Source organism: Grus americana (genome assembly GCF_028858705.1).
Source record: "Grus americana isolate bGruAme1 chromosome 27 unlocalized genomic scaffold, bGruAme1.mat SUPER_27_unloc_8, whole genome shotgun sequence".
NCBI lineage: Eukaryota > Metazoa > Chordata > Aves > Gruiformes > Gruidae > Grus > Grus americana.
In genome coordinates, this window is record NW_026561303.1 from 1 (window position 1) to 10,612 (window position 10,612).

The 10,612-nt window shown below is 52.0% G+C and overlaps 1 long non-coding RNA gene across 2 annotated transcripts; it reads left to right on the forward strand.

Annotated features, from left to right (window-relative positions):
• Nucleotides 1–4,609: 4,609 nt before the first annotated feature.
• LOC129200108 (uncharacterized) lies at nucleotides 4,610–10,406 on the forward strand. 2 transcript variants are annotated; one of them, XR_008574805.1, is made up of 5 exons: nucleotides 4,610–4,766; nucleotides 4,921–5,138; nucleotides 5,848–5,986; nucleotides 6,270–6,449; nucleotides 10,025–10,406. It is a non-coding gene; the product is annotated as an uncharacterized LOC129200108 (long non-coding RNA). The 2 variants fall into 2 exon arrangements; XR_008574804.1 differs by having other exon boundaries at nucleotides 4,610–5,138.
• Nucleotides 10,407–10,612: the final 206 nt, after the last annotated feature.

Genomic DNA, 10,612 nt, shown 5'->3' on the forward strand with positions numbered 1-10,612 from the left:
GGGGGCCACCAAGGCAGGTGTCACGGTGGGAGTCTGATATAGATCACCTAAGTAAGACACACTTACTTAGGGGCCTTGTTGCTCAGAAGCATAAATTTAGGGAGCTTTTGAGGTCAAACCCAGAAATTTAGCAATTTTTTGTGAAGAGACTTAACCATTTAGGGAGCTTTTGGTCTCAGACACACCCATTTAGGGTGATTTTGGGCTTAGAAACATCCACTTAGGAATCTTCTGGGCTGAAAAACAGCCACTTAGGGAGCTTTTGGTTTCTAAACCACTGATTAAGGAAGCTTTTGGGGTCTGGAAAACACAGTTTGGGAGCTTTCAGGATCTAAACCACTGATTTAGTAAGCTTTTGGTCTTCAAAACATGATTTAGGGTAAGAATTGGGGGGAGGCCACCAAGGCAGGTATCACAGTGGGAGTCTGTTATAGACCACCCAAGCACGATGAAGAGTTGGCTGACATATTCTATAAGCTGCTGGAGAGAGTTTCACGCTCGCTAGCCTTCTTCTCGTGGGGGACTTCAACTCAGCAGATGTGTGCTGGAAATACAGCACAGCAGAGAGGAAACAGTCTCTCCTCCTCACCCCCCGGGGGAAGGCGAGGCCTGAGGAAGGCCCTGGGTGCTGGGCTCAGCACGGGCGGTGTGACCGGGGGCAGAGCCCTGTCTCCTGCCAGGTGCCGGCCCGGCCGACGCCAGCGGCTCCCGTCACGCAGCTCCTGCCGCCCAGGGCTGTGGCTGGAGCGCAGGCAGACCCGCATTTTGGGAAAGACTTGCCAAGGCAGAGCAAATCCAGGGCAGCTCCCTCCTGTCCCCTCCCCTCCTGTCATGTCCTCTGCCTCCCCTCTGCCTCCCCTCCCTCCCTGAGCGGGCCAAGACCCAGGAGCGGACCGAGGGAGGGCAGAGCTGAGAGAACAGCTCCAGGTGAAATGGCCCTTCCTGAAGGCCGTGTCTGCACCGGCACAGTGTCCTGGCTGGCTGAGCGTAGCTGCGGTCAGGGGGCGAGATGCCATGGCCGGCGGGCTGGGTTGGGTGAGCGCAGCAGGACGAGGCCTGTGCCCCGACAGGGCCCTTCCCAGGGCGGCCTGACTCCTCTGGAAAGGGCCTGGACAGAAGCTTCTGGCATTGGACTTTTGCTCTGAAGGTGCCCGAACTAAACCCCCAGAAAGCTACAGGATCATGACAGGCAGCTCTTCCTGCCCAAAATCACCCCCCTCCATCAGCGGGACCCAGCCCCGGGGTCTGTGGCAGCACGGGGGGCAGCAGGCGCAGGGCAGCTCCGTGAGGAGAGGCCCGGGCTGCCCCGGAGCCTTGCAGCTCACAAACACCCATGTAGGGATTTTTTGGGCTCACAAACAGCAAATTAGGGAGGTTTAGGGATTCAAAGAAGACATTCATGGAGCTGTGGGATCAGACAGAGCCTTGTAGGGAGATTTTGGGTTCACACACCACCTGTTTAGGGAGATTTTGGGCCCAGACAGTGCCACTCAGGGAGCCGTTAGGCTGAGAAACAGAAACTTAGGAACGTTTTGGGCTGAAAAACAGTCACTTGGGAGCTTGTGGCGTCTAACCCACTGACAGAGGGAGCTTTTGGGGTCTGAACAACTGATTTGTGGAGCTTTTGGGCTGAGAAATGGCCACTTAGGGAGCTTTTGATTTCTAAACCACTGATTTAGGAAGCTTTTTGTGTCTGGAAAACACAGTTTGGGAGCTTTCGGGATCCAAAACACCGATTTAGAGAGCATTGGGGCTCAGAAAGAGCAATTTAGTGAGCTTTTGGGCTTCAAAAGCATAGTTTAGGGAGCTGTGGGCTCAGAAACAGCAATTCGGCGAGATTAGGACTAAACCGACTTCTTTAGGGAGCTTTTTTTCCTGAGAAAACACCCATTTAGGGTTTTTTTTTGGCTCAGAAACAGCAATTTAGGGAGGTTTTGGGGTTCAAAGAAGCCATTCATTGAACTTTAGCGCTCAGAAACACCCATGTATAGACTTTTTTTTTGGGTCAGGAACAGCCAGCCACTTAGGGAACTCTTGGGCTGAAAAACAGCCACTTAGGGAGCTTTTGGGCTGAGAAACAGCCACTTAGGGAGCTGTAGGGCCGAGAAACTGCCACTTGAAGCCATTTTGCAGTCTGAAGCACTGATTTAGGTAACTCCTGGGCTCAGAAACAGCAATTTCGTGAGGTTTTGGGCTTCAGAAAACCCGTTCAGGGAGCTTTGGGGTCAGAAGCACTCAGTTTGGCAGCTTTTGGGATCCAAACCCACAGTTTAGGTAGCTTTGGGCTGAGGAATACCCACTTAGGGAGCTTTGGGGCTGAAATCCAAGAATTCACACCCATTTGGGGAGGTTTTGCACTCAGAAAGACACATGTAAGGCGATTTTGAGCTCAGAAAAAAACAAAGTGAGGAGCTCTTGGGCTCAGAAAAACCAGTATGAGGAACTTTTGGGAGTCACAACAGCAATTGAGGGATCTGTGGGGCTTAACCCAGGAATTAAGGGAGCTTTGGGCTCTAAAAACAGATATTTTGGCAGCTTTGGGTCTCAGAAGCAGGGATTTAGGGAGCTCTTGGGCTGAGCAACACTCACTTAGGGAGCTTTTGGGCCTCCAAAACACTTATGTAGGGCGCTTTGGGGCTCTGAAACAGTGTTTTGGTAACTTTCGAGATCCAAAACTTTGATTTAGGGAGTGTTGTGGCTCAGACACATCCATTTAAGGAGATCTGGCAGTCAAAACCACTTATATGGGGAGCTCTGGGTCTCAGAAACACTAACATAGGGCGCTTGGTTGCTCAGAAGCATAAATTTAGGGAGCTTTTGGGCTCAAAATCAGTAATTTAGCAAGGTTTATGTTGTGATGAGAAGTAACCATTTAGGGAGCCTTTGGTCTCGGACACACCCATTTAGAGTGATTTTGGGCTCTGAAACACCCATTTAGGGAGCTTTTGGTCTCAGACACACCCACTTGGGGAGCTTTTAGTGTGAGAAACATCCACCTCAGAAACCTCTGGGCTGAAAAACAGCCACTAAGGGAGCTTTTGGGGTCTAAACCAGTGATCTAGGGAGGTTTTGGGGTCTAAACCACTGATGTATGGGGAGACAGTGGGGTAGCCCTGTATGTTAGGGAGTGCTTTGACTATGTAGAGCTTGACACTGGTGGTGATAGGGTTGAGTGTGTCTGGGTAAGAATCGGGGGGGGAGGCCACCAAGGCAGGTGTCACGGTGGGAGTCTGTTACAGGCACATTCTGGGCTCTGCCTTTCAGGACTGGAACTGGTGGTGACAGCCCTGTCCTGTCCCCCTCCAGAGGCAGGAGGAGATGATCATCCCTGGATGACCCCCCCTACCCCCTGGGAGCCCTGGGCCATTTCCCTCTAATGATCAATAAACCCCTTCAGCAAAGCTATGCTCTGGGGGGGGTGTGTGTCCCTGTCCATGTCCCCTCTCCTCTGCCAGTGCCCCGGGTCCTCTCTGGCTGCACCACCGCCATGAGCAGAGCGGCTGAGGGAGCCCGGATGCCTGGGGTGTCTCTGTAAAGGAGATCCCCTTCCCACCCACCACGTGGCCCCCGATCAGGGCAGATTAGGGCAAACAGGAGTGTCCCCCCAGGAGGCTGGGAGAGGCAAGGGGCAGACGGTGACAGCCCTTGGGGCACGCGGTGCTTTGGAGGCACAGCGGGAAACAGGTTCTTACCAGGGCTCCAGTGAGCACCATCCCCCACATCGCACAACGGGGTGTCGGGGCAGGAGAGGAGCACGGAGAGGCAGCCTGGAGCCCCGGGTCCTGTGCCCCGCTCTGGGAGGGGTGGTGGTTCCCTGCCCCATGGACTCAGCCCTCCTGGCTTCACAGGAGATTTCAGAGCCCCACGCTGGGCCCATGTGCCTTCCTGGACTCCCAGCCCCACACCCTTGTTGGGGGCACCCCCCCATCACAGACCAGGAAGGCAGGTCATGGGCTCCAGACACCGGACGGACCTCTCCCCGTGCCTCGCCATGTGTGGCCCAGCTTTGTGGGACTTTGTGTTCATTATCTCTCAGCTGTCGTTTTGTCTCTCCAGGCAGGCACTGAATTACCGCCAACATTAGGAATCAGCTCCTGGAGGAGTTTAAAATCATGGAGGACAGCGAAGGGTTGAGGGTTGGAAAAGCTCACTGAATGGCAGGTGGAGAATTGAAAACTACCTGACCTTCTCTGTGAAGACCACCAACATGATTGATGCTGTGAGACAGATGCTTCAGCTGCAGGAGGATTCTCAATGACCTGATGGAATACGTCCGTAGGAGATACGTGGGCATCTGTGTTGGTTGCTCTTGGGAAAGTCCACGTGGTGGCTTATCATTAAATCCTATCAGGTGTGATTCCTTCCTTCTCAAAGTTGAGTAACAGGCTGAAGGAATTACTTCCAGCTGCATCCTATTCATCATGGAGGTCTACAGGGATGAATTCAAGAGAAGACTTGGGTTTGAGGCCAAGATCTCATCTTGTTTGAGGAGGAGGAGGTAGAACTGAGCTTCTTTCCTTCTCTTCCCAATAGACACATACTGGTTTTGGTTTTATTGGGGTTTTTTTTTGTTTATTTATTTAGGTTTTTTGTCCAGGAAGAGCAGGAATTCAAGAATAAGCAACTCGATTTTATGACCCAAGACTTAATGAAGGTGAAAAAAAACCTTTGAGTGACGTTCCCCAGGGGAGTTTTGGAATTTTTGAGGGAACTTGTGGAATGTGTGAGGAAAGGTTTTACCTCCTGGATCAAGACCAGAATAAAAGGTGGGCTGGAAGGAAGGAAGTCATCAGCTACAGCGACAGGAGACCACTTGGTCCTTGTCTGTCTCCACATCCAATAGTGTTAGATGAATCAGAACAGAGAAATTCCTCAACTCTCTCTCTTATTTTTCTTTTTCCTTTACTTTTTTTTCCCCAGACGAGACAGAAATCCCCGTATTTGTGGAACTGGCATCAATTTCTGCCACTAAAAATGACATGTGTATCGATACAGTGAGTTTCTTCCGTGATACCATGGCTGCTTTTGCCCCCATCAGATTAGACCCGAGTCCCACAGCTGAGTTTGACCCGTTCGCTGCAGCTCCATCTTTCGCCAGAGAAGCCATCGCAAAAGACAGTGAACTTCCCAAGAAGCTGGTGAGTCTTCAGGTCCCATGTCCAAAAGTCACTTGGACACTTGCTGTGAGGCCGAGTTGCTCATGTGTAGGTGTCTAATGCCATTTAAGATGATTTCTCCAGGACATCCATGTGGGTCTTGCAGGACCTGGGCAAAATCTGTGCCGTTTTTGGAGTGGAAGCCTGGTGGAACATCTCAAATGACCTTACACGCATGAGTGAGCAGCCAGAGGAGACCCAGTAGGTGGTGTGAATAGGAGGAAACGAGTTCTGGAGTCTACAGTGTAGGATCGCAGAATAACTGAGGTTGGAAGAGACCTCTGGAGATCATCTAATCTAAATCCCCTGCTTCAAATGGAGTCAGGTAGGGCAGGTAGCTCATGGCTATGTCCGATTGAGTTTTGAGCATCTCCAAGGCTGGAAGACTCCAGAACCTGTTTCACATTTTGATAAAAAAGCTTCTGTTTTACCAAAACTCTTGTGTTTGAGCCTTATGCTCTGCTCCCCATCAAAACCAGAGCAGAGAATAAGAGCTTCACCACATGCCAATGCTCTGGGGTGTTAGGAGAAGTCCAACTCTGGGGCTGTGTCTCCTCAGAAGCCCTAAGAAACCCCATCCTCAGAAGAAATAGTCACAGAAACCTCACCAGCATCAAATTTGGGGTGGGGGAGTGTTGCTCAGTGTCCTTCCAGCTGGTTGGTGGGTTTCCCTTTGGTTCTTCTGTCACAGAAAGATTCCTGTGACAACAGAGAGTGGATAAAGATGGTTCACGACTCTCATGGCTCTGTGGAGCATTCTTTGATCTCTCAAGCCGGAAGCATCAACAGAAATGGGGTTTTTTACCATCTCGGCACCTTCAAAATTCAAGGTAAAGGGTCTTCAAGGTGATCTCTTGTCCAGTTGTATTTGTTAATGTTATGGGGAGAAAGGATCTTTCTTGAAATCATCTTCCCATGAGCAATAGATCTCCAGTTGGGTTTGCAACTAGTATGATCTCATACCACCGGTTTTCTGTTAAATCTTGATTATTTTCAGCAGAAAACAGGCTTTTCTTTCCTCCAAGGGGAGTGGTACAAGACATGAGGAGTCCTTTGATCCTTCAAAGCTACGGAAAAGGCCATGCGGTGATGGTTGTCTTCTCTGCTTTCCAGGCTAGGCTAGAAGACTGCGTCTCATTGTGACTGCTCAATGACAGCGAGGAGAGCACATCTCCAGCAGACCAAAAGACCAAGAAATACAGTTTGTCTCAGCTCGTGGCACTCCAGAATGAGCTGACGTTGGTGGCCACCAAGGTTGAGCAAGGCAGGGAGGAGGCAAACCGTTTCCTGGAGGTGAGTCACAGCACAGCACCAACATCTACCTGAAAAATGGCGACGGTTCGGTTTGGGATTTTGCTGGAATTATTTCCGGGAGACTCATCCATGACCTGCAGTTCTGGCCTTCCGTGAGCAGAGGTGTTGCTCTAGGATGACGCCCATTTCTCAAGCGACGGGAGTGGGATTTGTCCATTGTTCCTCACTTCTGGTGCCCAACAGCCCATTCAAGACCTTTCATGCTTAACTATGGATGGACTCCTAGAATGGTTTGGGTTGGAAAGGACCTTTGAAGCCCATCTAGTCCACCACCCCTGCCATGGACAGGGACACCTTTCACTAGATCACGTTGCTCAAAGCCCTATCCAATGTGACCATGAACACTTCTGGTGATGGGACATCCACAGCTTCTCTGGGCAACCTGTTCCAGCATCCCACCCTCCTTATTGTACAAAGTTTCTTCTTTATAGACGATCTAAATCCACCCTCTTTCATGTTAAAACCATTGTCCCTTGTCCTGTTGCCACAGGCCTTTGTAAAAAGTCTCTCTCCATCTTTCTTCTAAGATCCGCCTTATTGAGCAGCCACGAGAACGTCTCCCCGGAGCCTCTCCAACTGAACAACCCCGACTCTCTCAGCCTTTCTTCACAGCAGAGGTGTTCCAGCCCTCTGACCGTTCCTGTTCTCCTCTTCTGGACCTGCTCTAACAGGTCCGTTTCTTTCTTGGAATCGTACAATTGTTTCGGTTGGAAAAGACAAAGATCACCGAGTCCAACCGTTAACCCAACACTGCCACGTCCACCACTAAACCACATCCCTGAGCACCACGTCTATGTGTCTTTTAAATACCTCCAGGGATGGAGAGGAGGGGACAGGAGGGACCTGTAGGCCAGGCAGGGACCTGGTGGCACCTTTGACTCGTCACAAAGCAGGAAGCAGGGGGGAAAAAAAAGGAAGAAGAGGGAAAAAACCCTGTATCTTTCCTTTGGGAAGCGACATCGCCATCCCACCACGCTGGCAGGAGCTTTTGGGGTCTTGCAGAAGGTGCAGAGTGAGGTCCCTGTTGGCAGCAGTTCCCCCGGGGGGAGCTGAGCCCCTTCCTTAGGTCCTGACTCAGCTTGGCTGAACCAACTTCTTTTTTTCCACCCAAAAAGTTCTTCTTAGAGTAAAAGGCTGAGGGGAGACCTTGTTGGTCTCTACAACTACCTCAAGGAGGTTGTAGTGAGGTGGGTGTTGGTCTCTTCTCCCAACAGGACAAGAGGAAATGGCCTCAAGTTGCATCAGGGCAGGTTTAGGTTTGATATTAGGAGAAATTTCTTCACCGAAAGAGTGGTCAGGCATTGGAACAGGCTGCCCAGAGAGGTGGTGGAGTCCCCATCCCCAGAGGCATTCAAAAACCACGTAGACGTGGCACTTTGGGACGTGGGTTAGTGGACATGGTGGTGTTGGGTTGATGGTTGGACTTGATGATCTTGGAGGTCTTTTCCAACCTTAAAGATTCTATGATTCCTATTGGTTTTCTTGGGCTGGCCTTCTGAAGTTACCTCATTCTCTTGGAATTGTTTCCTTGGTCCTTTTCTTCCTCATCCTGCTTGCATCTGCCCGTTTCGGAGAGTTCTGTGTTAGCAACACCAACTTTATCAGAAAGTTTACTCTTGGTCAGCTCTTGCGGCCTTGGACTAACTCCTTTACGTCTGGTGCTAAGCGAGGTTATTAACCCTAACGATTCCCAACACACGTCATAGAATCATAGAATCATGGAATCACGGAATCATAGAATCATGGAATCATGGAATCATAGGATCATGGAATCACAGAATCATAGGATCATAGAATCATGGAATCTTAAGGTTGGAAAAGACCTCTAAGGTCTTTGGGGTCAACCCACCACCACCACGTCCACTAAACCATGTCCCGAAGTGCCACGTCTACACGTTTTTTTAACGGTGTCACTGCAAGCTGTAACGGAGCAACTCTGAGAGAGCGGACAACATCTGGGGGGCATCTTCTTGGAGGTTGTTGGGAAATTCCTTTGGTCCATCGAAATAGCAGCAGATGCCAGAATTTAGGGCAACTGAACCTTTTGCTTCTCCTTGTGTTGAGGGCTTCCAACAGTAACGTGGAAAGACAAACGCCATAGCCTCAAACATACACCCCCCACACTTTGCTCGTTCTTTCCTCAACTTTTATTGCTGAGCATGATGTCATATGGTATGGAATGTCCCTTTGGTCCTTCGGGGTCAGCTGTCCCGCCTGTGTCCCCTCCCAACTTCTTGCCCGTCCCCAGCCTACTCGCTGGTGGGGGCAGGGTGAGAAACAGAGAAGGCCTTGATGCTGCGTGTTTTGGGTTTGCGTGGCAAGGTTTTGGTAGCGAGGGGGCTACAGGGGTGGCTTCTGCGAGAAGTTTCTAGAAGCTTCCCCTGTGTCTGATAGAGCCAATGCCAGCCGGCTCCAAGACGGACCCGCCGCTGGCCAAGGCCAAGCCAATCAGCGCCTCTGGGATAACATATTTAAGAAGGAAAAAAATAAAAATACCGGCAGCTTTTGCAGTCGGAGAGAGGAGTGAGAAGATGTAAGAAACTCTGCAGACACCAAGGCCAGTGCAGAAGGAGGGGCAGGAGGTGCTCCAGGCGCCAGAGCAGAGATCCCCCTGCAGCCCGTGGTGAAGACCATGGTGAAGCAGGCTGTCCCCCTGCAGCCCATGGAGGAAGGATGATGGTGGAGCAGATATTCCACCCGTAGCCTGTGGAGGACCCCACGCCAGAGCAAGGTGGAGGAACCTGAAGGAGGCTGTGGCCCGTGGGAAGCCCGTGCTGGAGCAAGCTCCTGGCAGGACCTGTGGACCCATGGAGAGAGGAGCCCACGCCGGAGCAGTTGGTGAAGGACTGTAGCCCGTGGGAAGGACTCACGTTGGAGAAGTTGGTGGAGGACTGTCTCCCGTGAGAAAGACCCCACGTTGGAGCGGAGGAAGAGTGTGAGGAGTCCTCCCCCTGAGGAGGAAGGAGCAGCAGAGACAAGGTGTGATGATCTGACCACAACCCCCATTCCCCGTCCCCCTGTGCCGCTGGGGTGGGAGGAGGGAGCAAATTCGGAGTAAATTTAAACCCGGGAAGCACAGAAGGCTGGGGGAGGTGTTTTAAGATTTGGTTTTATTTCTCATTCCTCTGTTTTGATTGGTAATAAATTGGATTTTTTTTTTTTTTTCTAAATCAAGCCTGTTTTGCCCATGACAGTAATTAGGGAACGATCTCTCCCCGTCCTTATCTCGACCCACGAGCCTCTTGTTATATTTTCTCTCCTCTGTCCAGCTGAGGAAGGCGGGGGGGGGGGGAGTGATGGAGCAGCTCCAGTGGTCACCCCACCACATTGGGAAGCACTGCTGAGCGATAACTACGACGTTGGTGTGTTATCAGGACTGGTTTGGTCACAGATCCAACACACGGCACCGTACGGGCTGCTATGGAGAAAATTAACTCCATCCCCGCCAAAAGATGTTGGTGCAGGGGGCAGACGGGGATTTTGGAACAGGACTGGGGAGAAAGGGTTGAATGTTTCCCAGGACAAGAGTCGAAATCTCTCTCCTCTCTCCCCAGCTGTGCTGTCTCCTGCCTGATGTCATAATGCACCTTCAAATGATGCGGGCTGATGTCACAGGGGGATGCCCCACATCACAGGGAGGTCTCCCCAGCGCCACGTGGGTGCTGGCATTTCCCGGCGAGGCCTGGGAGCTGCTGGGCACTGCTCAGGGGCTCTCCACTGCTGCCCTTCGGAGCTGCTCCACAGCCAGGAGCAGGGTCAGGAGGCAGCGGGGCTGTGCTGGGGGACCCTCGCTGACAGGCAGAGCGGAGGCACGTCAGAGAGGAGTTTTGGGAGAGGAGCTGCGAAGAGCATCCCTTTCCCTGAGCTGAGGGCAAGCAGCCAGCGCGATGGAGGGCTGCTGCACCGTGGCCGTCAGCTTGGAGCTGAGCAGCTCGTTCCCCACGCTCCTGCGGCTCTCCACCAAGGGTAAGGGGTTTGGGAGCTCCTTCCCCAAGGGTTGCACTGGGGCTGTCCGCTGTCAAAAGCTGCGGGGGGGTGGCTGGACAGGGCTGGGGGCTGCCACAAGAACCCTGCCTGAGGGTCCCACACGGCTCGGGGGACAATGTAGCAACCAGAACTCCCCGCTGCCCGCAGCCCCCAGG